The sequence below is a fragment of the Cervus canadensis genome, chromosome 33 (assembly GCF_019320065.1).
Source record: "Cervus canadensis isolate Bull #8, Minnesota chromosome 33, ASM1932006v1, whole genome shotgun sequence".
NCBI classification, from domain to species: Eukaryota; Metazoa; Chordata; class Mammalia; order Artiodactyla; family Cervidae; genus Cervus; species Cervus canadensis.
The window spans coordinates 21,003,427-21,020,274 of record NC_057418.1 but is presented as its reverse complement, the minus strand read 5'-3'; the positions used below and the strand labels follow the sequence as shown (position 1 = coordinate 21,020,274).

At 39.9% G+C, this 16,848-nt stretch overlaps 1 protein-coding gene across 1 annotated transcript in view; it reads right to left on the bottom strand.

The window, feature by feature from the left end:
- The window catches only part of UST (uronyl 2-sulfotransferase), a 303,123-nt gene that overhangs the window by 119,501 nt on the left and 166,774 nt on the right, over positions 1 to 16,848 (bottom strand). The gene's annotated exons all lie outside the window — the stretch shown is intronic.

The following is a 16,848-nucleotide window of genomic DNA, read 5'->3' as shown; positions in this document are numbered from 1 at the left end:
TTGATTCACTGAAACTATCTACTCTCTGTCTCTATGGTTTTCCCTATAGCTTTCCGAAAATCTCATATAAATGGAATGATAGGACATGTGGCCTTTTGTGTCTGGCTTCTTTCACTGAGCATAATGTTTTTAAGGTTCATCAGTGTTGTAGTATGAACTGGTATTTCATCTCTTTATATGGCCAAATAATATTACCTTGTATGGATTGACCATATTTTGTTTATATATTTATCAGTTGATGGACACTGGATTGTTTCCACCTTTTGCCTACTATGAGTAATGATGCTGTGAACATTTGTCTATATGTCTTTGTGTATACATATGTTTTTGATTCCCCTTCGGTAAATCCTTAGAGTAGAAATGCTGGATCATACAGTAACTCTATGTTTAATTTTTTGAAGAACTGCCAAACTGTTTTTAATACAGCTGCACCATTTTATATTCCCACCAGCAATGCATGAGAGTTTCAATTTCTCCACATCCTTGCCAACACTTGTTATTGCCTGTTTTTATTATTATTATTATTATAGCCATCCTAATGGGTGTGAAGTGGTATCTCACTGTGGTTTTGATTTGTATTTCCCTGATGACTAATGATGTTGAGCATATTTCATGTATTTACTGGCCATTTGTATATTTTCTTTGGACAAATGTCTATTCAAACACTGCCCATTTTAAAATTGGTTACTTGTCTTTTCACTGTTGTTTTTTTTTCAGATTTCATTTTTTTTTAATGTTTTATTTTACATTGGAGTATAACCTGTTAACAATGTTGTGGTAGTTTCAGGCGGACATCACAGGGACTCAGCCATACCTATGCATGTATCCATTCTCCCCCAAACTCCTTTTCCTATCCAGGCTGCCACGTAACACTGAGCAAGAGTTCCCTGTGCAGTAAGTAGGATCCTGTTCACTATCCATTGAGTTTTTAGAGTTCTATATTTTTTCTGAATTTGCAAATATATTCTCCCATTCTATGGATTGTCTTTTCACTTTCTTGAAATGTCAAAGCATAAGATTGTAGTCTTCATGGAATCCAATTTATCTAGTTTTTCTTTGGTTGCTTGCGCTTTCGGTATCGTATCTAAGAAACCATTGCCTAATCCAAAGTCACAAAGATATACAGCTGTATTTTCTCTTAGAAGTTTCATAGTTTTAGTACTAATATTCAGGTCTTTGATTCATTTTGAGTTAATTGTGTGTATGGTGTGAGCTAGTGATCTAACTTCATTCCATTGCATGTGAATATCCATCTGCCTCAGCAGCATTTTTTTTTAAAAGACCCCCCCCCCCTTCTATTTAATTGTTTGACACCCTTACTGAAAACCCACTAACCATAAAACTACAGTTTTATTTCTGGACTGTCAGTCCTATTCCATTGATCTGTATGTTTATCTTATGCCAGTACCACAGAATCTAGCTTACTATTTCTTTGTTCTAAATTTTGAAATCAGGAAGGGTGAATCCGTGCAACTGTGTTCTTCTTTACCAAGATTGTTTTGGCTATTCTGGGCCCCTTGCATTTCCTTATGAATTTTAGGATCAGCTTGTCAATTTCTGCAAAAAAGGCCGTCGAGATTTGACAGGGACTGTGTTTAACTAATAGATTAATATAGGGACTACTGCCACTTTAATAATATTAAGTCTTCCAACCCATGAACATAGAAGTCTTTCCACGTACTGGATTTTCCTTTAATTTGTTTCATTGATGTTTTTCAATTTTCAGTGTATAAGCCCTATAATTCTTTTATTTATTTTTTGATGCTATTTTAAATGGTCTTCCCTGATAGCTTAGTGGTAAATAATCTGCCTGAAGTGCAGGAGATCTAAATCTGATCCCTGGGTCAGAAAGATTCCCTGGAGAAGGAAATGGCAACCCACTCCAGTATTCTTTGTGTGTGTGTGTGTGTGTGTGTGTGTGTGTGTGTGTGTGTGTGTAATAAAGTTTTATAAAAGAAATAGAGAAAGCTTCTGACAACGACATCAGAAGGGGACAGAAAGAGTGCCCCCTTGTTAGTTTTTAGCAAGGCCACTCCAGTATTCTTTCCTGAAGAATCCCATGGACAGAGGAGCCTGGCAGGCCATAATCCATGGGATCATAAGAGTTGGACACAACTTAGTGACTAAACCACCATTATAAATGGAACTGTTTTTTAATTTAATTTTTGGATTGGCTGCTCACTGGTAGAAATCCAACTGATTTTTGTATATTGATCTTGTATCCTCCAACCCTGCTGAACTCATTTTATTAGCTTTAATAGTTTCTTTGTGTGGATTCTTTAGGATTTTCAATATATTTGATCATGTCATCTGCAAACAGAGATAGTTTTACTTCTTCCCTTGCAGTATGGATGCCTTTTATTTCTTTTTCTCTTCTAATTGCCAAGTTATAATAATTTTGATAGACTAAGAAGCAATTATAAAAAGTATCTGATTAAATATTTAAATCCCCAATAAAGACATTATTTCCATATTGAATGCTTGGCATTCAACAGTAATTGACAAATAAAATAATCAAAAGATTCCATCATTCAGCACATATCCATAACTGAAGGCCATAAAAGGCCCAAAGTTAAAGAGTATAGTACAACATATCTAGATATATCCCAAACTTGGCTATGGTATGCAATTTGAATTTTTGCCTTTGTAATTATAGGTTTAATTTTCTTAAAATGTTTTATAGGCAGAGCAGCATTTTGTAAATTTGGAGCTTCAAGGCTAATTGTCACTGGAGTAAAATATAGTACTAATATCACTTACTTAGCAACCAGTCATATACCATTTTGATATAATTCTTCACATACATATTTTTTAAATGAGCAATACTTTGTTTCCTTAGGGTCAGTCATAATATCTTCTACTATGTGTCCTCATGGTGCCTAGAAAATGCCTTGGATACATAGGGTCTCAATAGACATCGATTAGTTCTTGGCAGCTCTGAGGGGCTTAATGTACTGTTTAACACTAACACAATGATTCCACTAAACTGTGAGACCAGGATAATCCTCCAATACAGCTGATCTTTCTGACCAAATGCTAATAAAAGTCACCAGGGTAAAAAAGACCATCAATATAATAGGTCCTTTCATTTACAGTTCAATCAGTGAGTACCTCAAAAGTCTGTTCTCTGGAAACAGTTGTAGAAGTTCAGATATTCGGATGAATCATTTAGTTCTTATTCATGAGGTTATGACCCAGGGAGGTTGAACTGGGCTTCACATTTAGTGGAATTGCATTACTAGTGTTTGTGAGTTGGATTTTCTGTAATAACCAGGCTGGGAGATAGACTGTGGTTGTGACAAAGCTGCCAAAATAAACACAACTTGTAATTTCTTTGAGGAATGAAACTGTTCAAGAATTGGATGAATACATTTTTCCTTGTCTCCTAGCATAGCATAAAACAGCAATTTAGTCAAAATTTGTTATAACTAAATTGGTGACCTAGAAGGTGTGTTACAACATATAAAGTACTTTATTCTAAGAGTGCAAAATGTATCTTAGAAGATTTAGATGAAGAACAGAGGCACTTAGAAACCTGAGGTGGAAATAATTTCTCCTGAATTTCGTGGTTAATCAACACAGGAAGTGTGTGCTAAGTCACTTCAGTTGTGTCCGAATCTTTGCAACCCTATGAACCATAGCCTGCCAGGCTCCTCTGTCCACGGAATTCTCCAGGCATGAATATTGGAGTGGAATGGCATGCCCTCCTCCAGAGGATCTTCCCCTCCTAGGGATTGAACAAACCTGGGTATCCTGCATTACAGGCAGATCATTTACCGTCTGAGCCACAGCATACAATACACCATCACAAATAATAACCTTTCTCAAATTTAGGGTGGGGCTTTTAAATCCTTTCTAAAAACCTATGGAATTCACTGGAAATTGGCACATTTAGTCAGGCCAGATCAATGAGTTGATTTGGGGGTTTGGGATAGGTGTTAAAATTAACAATGGCAATGAGTTGCTGCTCATCCTTGTTTTTAGTAGAACTATAAATCTGCTCCTGAAGTCTGTTTTACCAACTTTGTCATCTTTTCTGTAATGCATACTTTCTGAAATGATGGTAAAAAACAGGACAGATTTTTATGGAGGGCTGACCCTGACCTCCCTGTGCAGGCTCTGTGCCATGTAAATTTTTTAAATCTTTGTTAACAATAGTGAATCAAATAGCATAACTGTCTTCACGCTAGTGTACATTTCTCTAGGAATTTAAATTTTCAAATAATGGAAGCATCATTAATAGTACCTAAGTGACTCTCCTGTGTGCCCTCCTCTTTCCCACAGATCACAGATTCACAGAATGACAGAGTTTGAGGTCTAGAGACAATGTGGATTAATCCATCCCCTTCCAACTCCCTTCCCACCCTGTACCACTAGTCTCTTTCATCCCCACCCACAGCCCAATCTGTGTTTGACTTGACTAGAGCTTTATGTTGTCTTTTCATCTCCTCAAGTACCCTGTGAGATGGATATTAAGACTATTTTTAGATGAGTGACCAAGGCCAGAGAGATCATTTGGTATGTTCAAGGTCACAAAGCTAAAAAAAGTACGATGTAACAACTAAAACCCAGCTCACAGCTAACCTGACCCCCAAATGACACTCTATTTAATATAATAAAACATCAAAAGGTGAAAATGACCTTTAGTTTGGCTTCTGCAACAGAGATGCTCTTTCTTTTTGTCATGTCTTGAATGTGTCCAATCTCATTAAATGCTATTGTTCAACAGTCTGCTCTCACAACCAGAATCATCGGGCATTACTCATCCATTACTATGTCCCCAGATGCTCAGCTGGGACTGACAGGAGCCGACTGGCCTCTCTTGGTCCTTCCTCAGGATGCATTTTATAAGCTAATGTAAGTCTGGAGTGCCAGAGCAGATAACGGGATGGGAAGAGGAGAAGGATATAGTATTCCCTTTATTCCTTCCCCTAACCTATTGTAAGCAGTCCCAGCTGCCTCAGATATTGTGACCCACTTCACTAAGAAAGGAAAAAAACAGGAAGCAATACGTCATAGTAAAAATGTATATAAAATCCTAATGCACTTAAAATGTCTATCAAGACAAGCAAATACCCTCCAATGGTAAACTTAATGACTGTGAAAAGATGTCTAAAGCCCTCTTTACATCAAAATCCCGATTTTTTCTTCAACAGATATTTGCCAATTGTTAGGCATTTCAACTTTAATGTCCCTATTATCATTTGCACACAAATTTTCAATACTTACTCTTTCTTTGTGTATCCTACAAAGACGCACACAACAAAAACCCTCCCCCTCCCACCCGCACCCCAAGTGATTCTTCATTCTTGGCAACTATGGTTATATGAATGTTATGTCTGTGGTTTCTATTTTATGGCCAATTTGTAAAAGTGAAGGGAGCTCCCAAATATTTCACTCAGTGAATTATATATTTTTATGTTGCCTGCCTTGTAAGTTCTGCAAATGCCACAAATCCCCAGAGCCTGACAGGCTTGTGTGGAGCGTGCCAAATAAACAGAAGTCTTTCCAAAATCCTGAGCACAACAGTAACTACCACCAGATGACATCCACAATTCAATAGCTTCCCCCAAGTTTGAAATGGGGCGGAGAAGGAAGCCTTTCTAGGTAAAAAGCAAACTTGGTCTGGACCTAGATTTTTCATAGTCCATGATTATAGGTCTCTCTGGGGACTGGTCTTGTCGGAAGAATGAACATCAATCCTGCTTTCAAGTCTTTGCAAAACGATATTTAATATAGTATGTTACAAGCTGTAGTTCCTGAATGGCTATATATTTGAATTACCTATGAAACTCCTAAAACTCCGGATTTCTGGACCCCACTCAGAGACTAACTGAAACAGAAAGTCTAGGATAATGAGGGTCAGGAGGCTGGCTCTGAAGGGTTCTCTGGGACCCTGCTACCGCTAGGTCCGTTTAGAAGAATCACTATTGTAGTAGACTCCTAGCCTTCCATGTTAAGCTGTTGGCTGCTTCCAAACAGCATTATGAGGGATTATGGTGGGGGAGAAGGTTGCCTGCATGATACTGGAGAAGAGTCTGGGTGAAAGGCACTGTCATGGACTCTCCAGAGTGCTGCTGGCCTCTTACCCACAGTTCAAAGTCATGATTAACCTGACAGATATGCTCACACTAGAGTAAGGTCCCATCCCCTAGAATGATTAGAGAACAAATATGCTGGTTAACAGGCTTCCCAAGTGGTCCTGGAGATAAAGAGTTTGCCTGCCAATGGAGGAGACTTAAGAGATGTTCGATCCCTGGATTGGGAAGATCCCCAGGAGAAGGAAATAGCAACCCACTCCAGTATTCTTGTTTGGAGAATCCCATGGGCAGAGGAGCCTGGCAGGCTATAGTCCATAGTGTTGCAGAGTCAGATATGATTTTAGTGACTTAATGCAAGCATGCACATGCTGGTTAACTAAATGTGCGTGCATAGGTGCTCAGTCGTTAAGTCATGTCTGACTCCTTGTGACACCATGGGCAGTAGCCCGCCAGGTTCCTCTGTCCACAGCATTTCCCAGGCAAGAATACTGGAGTGGGTTGCCATTTCTTTCTCCAGGGGATCATGCTGACCCAGGGATCGAACCTGGGTCTCCTGCATTGCAGGTAGATTCTTTACCACTAAGCTACCAGGGAAGCCCAACTGAATGTGTAGGTTGACTGAAATTCATACTATACACCATCAAAGCATTAGACCCTTAGTATCCATATTACCCTAAAGATGAAGTGATGTTCTTTGAGGAATAAAAGTCATTTTGTGATTTTTCAGCACCTCCACTCCATGGTCCTCACACCGATGAGGCCACAGCCATGGTTTCCTGAGGCTAGAACTCAGGACAGGTGAGGTGCTCACTGTCCACAGGATTTGAGCAGTTTAAATCCATTCTGTGAATCTCCACCTGGAAATTCCCTAGGACACCGCAGTGCCAGGAACTGGTCCCCTTGCATCTTGGAGCCTCAGTGTCCTCATCTGTAAGAGGGGGTGCTGTCCTTGTTGTTCAGTCGCTCAATCGTGTCTGCCTCTTTGCAACCCCACGGACAGCAGCACGCCAGGCTTCCCTGTCCTTCACTATTTCCTGGAGCTTGTTCAAACTCAGGTCCATTGAGTCAGTGATGCCATCCCACCATCTCACCCTCTGTCTCCCTCTTTTTAAAAATGACAATATTGGTTCTAAAACAACATTTTACAGTGTTTTCATCCCAACAGTTTGTGTATTTAATCCACATGCACAAACATGTTATCCACATGCACAAACCAGGTAGATCCAGCCTATTAGAGGAATAAAACAGGTGGATTTGTACAGCTATATTTGTCTTTCTGTAGATAGCATTAGACATGGAACTATCTCAAGTAGGAGCAGGGGGAAAGGAGAAAGCATAAGGTTCCGATCTGGCAAGGTTTCTGGATGAAGATGGGTTATAAATAATTAGATGATACAAAGATGTGATTTGAGAATTAGGGGTAGAAAGAGTTTTCCATGCAAAAGGTAGAGTGAGGGAAAAGAGAGTTCTTTGACGGGTCCTGTATGTTTCCTCCTCTAGAATGGAGGGTCCAGGGATCGGAGAGTCGATGGTGATTAGGAAACAGATGCATCTGTTAAAAGACCTAGAATGACTTGATGGGCAAAAGCCAGTGAGAATCACTGCTGAGTCCCGGACAGCACTACTGGAAGGCTGAGCCCCGTACAGACTTTGGTGTTTGGTGATGGTCTTAAAAAACAAAAAACAACAGAGAACTTGAAATGGTTAAAACTGTAGAAGGGAGAAAAAAACATAAGAAGAGCATAAAGGAAGATTTATTACATGACAAGCCCAAATAAGAATGGGACATATACAGAAATGCCAGAGGTTCCAAAAGACAACTGTGAGTGCCCATAGAGCTGGAATCCATGGGCAGCACAAATTACTGGAACTTTTTTTCCTATTTCTTTGATGAATATATATGATAAACTGCTGCTGTGCTATGCTCAGTCACTCAGTCATGTCCAACTCTTTGCAACCCTATGGACTGTAGCCCTCCAGGCTCCTCTGTCCAGGGGATTCTCCAGGCAAGAATACTGAAGTGAGTTGCTATGTCCTCCTCTAGGAGATCTTCCTGATCCAAGGATCGAACCCATGTCTTTTTCACCTCCTGCATTGGCAGGCAGGTTCTTTATCACCACTGGCATCACCTGGGAAACCACATATTTGACAAGGAAAAATATTAAAATCTTGTGTTAATTTCTAAGGCATTTCCAAGTGATATCTTGATAATAATATGGATTGAAATGAATAATTTAGTAACTTCAGAAGAGAGTATCATTTACTGGGTTAAAATCCAGCCCTAACCCTGGATATTCATTGGAAGGACTGATGCTGAAGCTGAAACTCCAGAACTTTGGCCACCTGACTGAAAGTCAGGAAACTGATTTTCCTGTTGGCCAAACTAGTTGAGTGACTCTGAACATGGGACCTTGATCAACATCTCTAGGCCAAATTCTCCTCATGGATAAACTGGAGGTACTGAAACCAGTAATTTCAAGGTCCCTTCTGTTCACTTCCCATGATGTTAAGGCAGGGATATACAGTACCTACAGATGCTCAGAAGGTTATTTAAATGGCATCCTGTGCCCCAAATATTCCACTCTGGTCTATCTAGTGTCCTCATCTCCATCATGTATAACATCATTACACTATTTCTAGGAATGTAATACCCTGCACACTGTAATGACATACCATACAAAGAAGCAATTTCCCCCAAGGAGCCAGAATTAATTTTTGGAAGTGATGATTAAACCATCATAGCTGAACTTTGAAGTATGCTTCAGAAAAAAATTACTTCCAGTTTGACTAAAAATTCAAATTTCAGGTGACCTTGGGCGAATGTTATCAATACCATGAACCTATGAACATTTTCAAATTTCAAACTGACAAATGCTAAGAAAATATACTTTATTTTTTTGGGCTCCAAAATCACTGCAGATGGTGACTGCAGCCATGAAATTAAAAGATGCTTGCTCCTTGGAAGAAAAGTTATGACCAACTTAGACAGCATATTAAAAAGCAGAGACATGACTTTGCCAACAAAGGTCCGTCTAGTCAAAGCTATGGTTTTTCCAGTAGTCATGTATGGATGTGGGAGATGGACTACAAAGAAAGCTAAGTGCCGAAGAATTGATGCTTTTGAACTATGGTGTTGAAGAAGACTCTTGAGAGTTCCTTGGACAGCAAGGAGATCCAACCAGTCTACCCTAAAGGAAATCAGTCCTAATATTCATTGGAAGGACTAATGCTGAAGCTAAAACTCCAATACTTTGGCCACCTGATTCGAAGAACTGACTCATTGGAAAAGACCCTGATGCTGGGAAAGATTGAGGGCAGGAGGAGAAGGGGACGACAGAGGATGAGATGGTTGGATGGCATCACCAACTCAATGGACACGAGTTTGAGTAAACTCCAGGAGTTGGTGATGGGCAGGGAGGCCTGGTGTGCTGCAGTCCATGCAGTCACAAGAGTCAGACATGACTGAGCAACTGAGCTGAACTGAAGAAAATATACATATTAGGAAAAGGCACATTCAGTTCTAATTCTGTGACTTTCTTTATGTTTCTTTCTCTGGTCAGTATGCAAATCACAGAATACATGTCCATAATCTGGGTATCTCACTATATGGTATGTAATGCATGTAATTTACAAATTTTAAACTTCAACCCTCAGTCTAGCTCATGAGTATGGAATACTCATATGTTTGGCAGAAATGAGATGAAGTTTACATGCCATGGGGAGGATAAAAAAGTTTTAGAAGATAAACCATCCTGAAGGATTATTTCAAATCGTTTGCTTCCACATATATATGGTAGGCCTACTGCACTTGTGTTTGAAACCTCTGACCACTCTTCTAAGAGTCCCTTAAACCTTGTCCATGGCTTTTATTATCAAAATGAAATAGAGAAACCCAATATGGTTATGTCAATCTTATTTGACTCTCATCTTCCTGTGTGTGTGTACATGCGTGTGGATATGCCTCGTATGTTTTGTTGCACTCAAACGCACTGTAAGTGGTACTGCAGTAGTAAATTTGGACCAATTCTAGCCATTTCTGGCACATCCTTCTATGCTACGTATTCAGTGATCCAAAAGTCTTTATTAAACAAAACCCTGGATATCAGAGTTGTGGATTTTCCAGTTAAGAGCAGAGAGGAACTCAGGGTCCTCAAATTAGTTCTAGATCTGGAGTTGTTCCATTGCAATTATTAATCAATTCAGGTGACTTTATACATTAACTTTTGAACCAGAATATGTAATTTCATAGATGCCTTGGGGTAGATAATTTTTCCACTAGACCCACATACAGAGTTTAACTCACCGTTCGTCCATGGAGTCACAAAGAGTTGGACATGACTAAGTGACTTTCACTTTCTTTTCAGATCTATAACACATTTCCTCTTAATCACAGGCTTCTTCAGATAAAATATGCAGACACTTTATATCGACTTTTAAGATTTGAAAGTCTCCTTCAAGTTAAGCTTTATTTCTGTCCTATGTTATTTTTAGTTAGGAATTTAGATTCTGAACCTAATTTAAAAATTCATTTGTTATAATGCAATAGAGGAGAAGTATTGGCACACTATACATTTCGTAATTTATAGCAGGTATTGATGGTATGGGCCAACCATTCAGTTTAGAATGGTTTTCTCTGATTACTGGTGGGGAGAAGAGTCAAATATCTTCATTACAGTCTTCATAAGGGAAGACTACCCTCATTGTAAATAGTACAAAGACTAGGTGACCAGACACACTTGGTTGCCAATACTCCTCTCTCATCAAAGCACCATGTAAAAACTTTAAGATCAAAGCCTTAGATCCACTGTTCATTGTGAATCACACCATTACTTTTTCTGTTTAAAATGTCTGAATGAAATTTGGGAGTATGAATTTATAGCAAGAACCTTATCCTTAGATTCAAATGATCATTGTTTAAGGTTTTCATAACAAAACCAACACTTGAAAAATAGTGTGGCAGATTTGGACAGTAACTGCCCCTAACCAATCCCACCAGCCTATATCCATGAAGAGTATAACATCCTCCCACAGAGACCTTGGGCCTGGCCATGCAGCTTGCTTCTGTCAATGAGACATTAGCAAGCATATGCAAGTAGAGGCTTGAAAAGAGCTTGCACACTGTGGCTGAATCTTGCTAGTCGTTGGGAGACTTTCCCTCATAATATGACCCTAGGAAAGCCTCCAGGAAGATAAGAGACCCTGTGGAATATTGAAAATTTTGTGACTGAATTCAACAGATAATTCCTGAGTGCCAATCATTTGCTTATTGGCAAGAAGTTAATTGATTATTGTGATGATCTGCTGGTCTGTCTTGGACTAGAGTCTAAATTCCATGGCTGTAGGAGCACCTCTGCTTTTCCTTACTACTGTATCTTCAGTACAACTCAATGTCTGACACATAGTAGATAAAGAGTAAATCGCTGTCAAATGGGCGAATACAACAAAGGTTACAAGTCCCCTGCCCTGTATGAACTCACAGTCTAGCCAAGCAAACCAACCATGGGCACCACATGCTTTGATAACGTGTGGCAAGAACCCTGTTAAGGATATGGTACAGGCAGAAGGAGTGATGGACTTGGCCTTGGGGACTCAGGGAAGGTTTCACAGAGAGCATGACATTTAAGCTATGCCTTGGTGCGTGCATGTTCAGCCACTTGAGTCACGTTTGACTCTTCATGACCCTGTGGACTATAGGCTCCTCTGTCCACAGGATTCTCCAGGCAGGAATACTGGAGTGGGTTGCCATTTCCTTCTCCAGGGGCTCTTTCCGACACAAGGATAGAACCTGCATCTCCTGTGTCTCCAGCACTGCAGGCATATTCTTTAATGCTGAGCCAGCTGGGAATCTATGCTTTGATATCTCTAGAAACTGTATAGTCTTGATTCAGTCATTTTCCCTTTGTCAAAATATCCTACCAAATTCTTGTTGGTAGCTACCAATAAAGAACTTTCTAGCTCTCTCAGCTTGATTTGTCTACACAGAGTTGGCTTCTTGGGCATTTTTCACCTTCATGAGTACATGTGCATTGCCCGGGTGATACGTAAGGAGAACGCATCATGCAAAATTCATCAACTGTTAATGTTGCCCCCTCATGCCCACTGGGCTTAAAAAGACAAAGCAGGAAAACTGAGGAGCTGCAGCCTTTAACAACAACTGGGTTGAACATGACTAAAGAATTTTCAGGATTGCTTTATGTCACATCTCCATATATCAATAAGGACACTTTCGCTGGCAGGTAACAGAAAACCCAACCCAATTCAAACAGTAAGAAAAATAAAGAGGCACACCTCATTTTGTTGTGTTTTACTTTATTGTGCTTCATAGACACTGCCTTTTTTCTTCACAAATTGGAGGTTTGTGGCAACTCTGTACCCAGCAAGTCTATTGGTGCCATTTTCCCACAGCATTTGTTCACTTTGTGTCTCTGTGTCAAAGTTTGGTAATTCTCGCAATATTTCAAACTTTTTCATTATTATTCTATTTTTATGGTGATCTGCGATCTTTGATGTTACTACTACAACTCGCTGAACACTCAGACAGATGATAGCATTTTTAAACAATAAAGTATCCGAAATCACTGCAGATGGTGACTGCAGCCATGAAATTAAAAGACGCTTGCTCCTTGGAAGAGAAGTTATGAGCAACCTGATAGCATATTAAAAAGCAGAGACATTACTTTGCCAACAAAGATCTGTCTAGTCAAAGCTACCATTTTTCCAGTAGTCATGTATGGATGTGAGAACTGGACTACAAAGAAAGCTGAACACTGAAGAATTAATTGATGCTTTTGAACTGTGGTGGTGGAGAAGACTCTTGAGAGTCCCTTGGACTATAAGGAGACCCAAATAGTCCATCCTAAAAGAAATCAGTCCTAATATTCATTGGAAGGACTGATGCTGAAGCTGAAACTCCAATACTTTGGCCACCTGATTCGAAGAACTGACTCTCATTGGAAAAGACTCTGATGCTGGGAAAGATTGAAGGCAGGAGAAGAAGGGGACAACAAAGGATGAGATGATTAGATGGCATCACTGACTCAATGGACATGAGTTTGAGTAAGCTCTGGGAGTTGGCGACGGACAGGGAGGCCTGGTGTGCTGCAGTCCATGGGGTCGCAAAGAGTTGGACATGACTGAGTGACTGAACTGAACTGAACTGGATTTTGTTTTTAAAGGCACAGCTATTGAGCATGTACTATACTCCATATGGTAAACATAACTTTGATACTCACTGGGAAACCAAAAAGTTAATGTGATTCACTTTATTACTTCGCTCACTTTATTGCAGTGGTCTGAAACGAAACCTGCAATATCCCTGTATTCTCTTAGAAATATATAAATAAAATGAAAACATATTCTCTTTCAAAACAGATGCCCTTGGGCATGGAGACTGTAGAATTCATTCCATATTTTTGTTCCATTTTTCTCTGCTCTCCTAGTATGTCAGTATTGTCCTGATATTAGCTCTCCTCATATTGCATGATGGCTGCTGCAATTCCAGCCATCACATGAAGAACATCAAACTCCAGAGGAAGAAGAAATTATCTTTCTCAAGTGCTTCCTATGAGATATGAAAGTGTTACTTAGAAGGTCTTAAGAAAATTTTGCCTCATGTTTCCTTAGTCAGATCTAAGCCACCAGCCCACATCTCAACTAACAATTAGCAAACTAAATGAGACAACCACTATAGGCTTAAATTACTCATGATTCATCTTTGATGTAGGGATGGGATTACCTTCCCCACAGAGTAAAATTTGAGTAAAATCAGATTTCTGCTAAAGAAGAGGAGATTTTGGGGAGATGAGAGCGGGGTAAGCAACAAATAAGGCTTACTATACCCAAGTACTCAAAGGCCCCATTGTTCTTGATTCTTCAAACACCCATTCATGAAACCCCATTCCTCAGCTGCAGAAGAGGGAGTTAGAGTGGCAGACACAGAGACCATTTCTAAACAATGACAAGGCTCTATTTGCTGGTTGTGGCCCAAATATACCCCTGCAGCTTTCTCCCAGGCACACGTTTGTTGACAGCTGGAGAAGCGGACAGATGAAATACATTCCCCTTCTACATGAAATGACATCAACCCCCACGCACTGAAATGAGATGGAGAATTAGCAACAAGGTGAACTTGAGCTGGAAGATTAACTCCACATAAGAATCTAGGATTCATAAGGTATTTTTAGCTAGAGATGGTAATAAGATAAAAAAAAATTGCTCTCAGATGAACAAATGTCATGCTGCCTACATGTTGGAGGCTTTTTACAAGTATGACTTTTTCATAAATGAATTAATTTTGAACAAGAGTGGGATGTAATATAGACCCAATCCATCAGCACGGATCTGACCATGGAGAGTGCATTTCCATAGTATCTGTAGGTTGGTTCTTTTCTTCATTTGTTACTTGGTGCTGCGTAAACAGATTTTTTCAGAAATTTCCACCAAGATAGATGAAGCATCCCATTTACTATGCATGCATGCGTGCTCAGTCCCTTCAGTCGTGTCTGACTCTTTGCGACCCTGTGGACTGTAGCCCACCAGGCTCCTCTCATACATGCGACTCTCCAGGCAAGAATACTGGAGTGGTTGCCATGTCCTCCTCCAGGGGATCTTTCCAACCCAGGGATCAAACCTGCATCTCCTGCATTACAGGTGGATTCTTTACTCTTGAGTCACAGAGGAAGGGAGCTATTATTACATTCAGACTATCAAACACTGTTAAGTAAAAGAATCATTATTCTCCAAAATATTTTTTATTTGCCATCCCTCAAGCCTTTACTGTCTGACAGGAAGAAAAAAAAGGAAGACAATTTACAGAGCAACAACTGTCTTAACAGCTAGAGAGTCCCCATCAGGTATAAAATTCCTGGTTTTCCCTGTAACTGTCAAGGAGTTGATCTGAATAAGCAATAAGAAAATCCTTGTTAGGGGAGTTTATGTGAAGACAGACAAATGTGGTAAAATAAAGGAAGCTGAAGAATGAACAGAAGGGAAAAGACATGGGTTTTAAGGGTCCATTGCTGGGTCTCTGACTGGCGTTTCCCTGGAGCAGTGGGGTAAAATCCAGTGCTTGCCAACAGAAGGAGCTTTATCCTGGACCAGAGTCTTAGCGAGGCCTGATGTCCAACCTACATCAGTGACACACAGGGGTCCATCATTCACTAATACCTCCACTCCAGGCCCCCTTCAGGGACTCTGTATTTGAGTGGCTTTCTGTTTGTCTATCAAAAGGTTGGCTGATGGACACAATACATTAGGATATTGTTTGAAGGGCAGAATCCTAATTTCTCTGGACACTCTGGATTTTTAGTCTTGGACCAAGTTAGGACATCACAAGGCTATCTTTTGGAACATAATTTCTTATTATGAGCTTCTTCAATCAAATACTATTTTGTCATCATGTCCTTTGTGGTCATTGAGGGACACCATAAGATACAGCACCACACAATTCACTTCTGTGTTAGTGACTGGGATGTAATCAACCACAGTGTCTCTTAATTTTCACATTTTTTTCTCATCTCAAGGGTCTTGTTTGTTGGTACCTCATATGGACATGAGTTTGAGCAAGCTCCGGGAGTTGGTGATGGACAGGGAGGCCTGGTGTGCTGCAGTCCATGGGGTTGCAAAGTGTCAGACATGACTGAACGACTGAACTGACTGTGTATGTAATTATCTTCTTATGAAACAACCCAAAACTATGAATACAAATACTCCCATATAAAAGATGAGAGAAACAATAATTAGAAGGATTAACATTTGCCCAAGGTCAAATACAGAGCTTTGGTATTCAACCCCAAATTCATGCTCTCTACTCTACTACGTTATCTGAAAAATTAGTATATTTCTGCTGCACAGATATTAAGAACTATGTTACTACTTACAGCCTCATTTTTCCTGTAGCTACTAGGAAATTCAGAGTAACGGTTGTTCAATTACAGCAATTTTTTGGAATTTATAGTCTCCAGACAGTTTTAATTTCAAATTATATTTACCACGTCCTTGATATGTTTTTGCTTATATTTTATCATTGTTTTACATTTTCTATATATCTCAAATTATTTGAAGGATGAACAAAGAATTAAATAAATCCACCAGTAAACAAACAAAATGCATTTGCATTATTTTGTTGACTGTTAAAACATCAGTTTATGATTTATCTTTCTTTGCCTACAGTCATATCCATAATCTCATGATAGACTAACTGCAAACCTGAGTCAGTTCACCGTAGTTTATTAAAATTAACCATTTTAGTTGCTCCTCCATCCTGTAGCAACAATATCTCCATTTTCATCTGGAGCATCACTCCCTCCCTTGCAGTCCATGGGATTTTGGAGGGCTGCCAACTCCTGCTTCGGGGGAGGGTGTTTGAATCAAGCATGTTCAACCAGCACATCCATCCACTGAACAAAGAAACCAGTTAAGAGATGGGCACCTGATCCACATGTGTTCAGTGAGACTCGAGCTCAGGATTTTGTAGGTCTGTTGAAAGTCAAGCTCTTTTTCCTTCTGTAATTTGTGAGTTAGGTGCAGGCCTGGGTCTGCTTGCATCTGCTTTACTACCAAAACAGAGAATATATCCAAGAGTTAGGCTGCTCAACTGGGAGGTAAGAATGAAAGTGAAGTTGCTCAGTCATGTCCGACTCTTTGAGACCCCATGGACTATAGCCTACCAGGCTCCTCCATCCATGGGATTTTACAGGCAAGAGTACTGGAATGGGTTGCCATTTCCTTCTCCGGGGGATCTTCCTGACCCAGGGATTGAACCCGGGTCTCCCACATTGCAGGCAGATGCTTTATCATCTGAGCCACC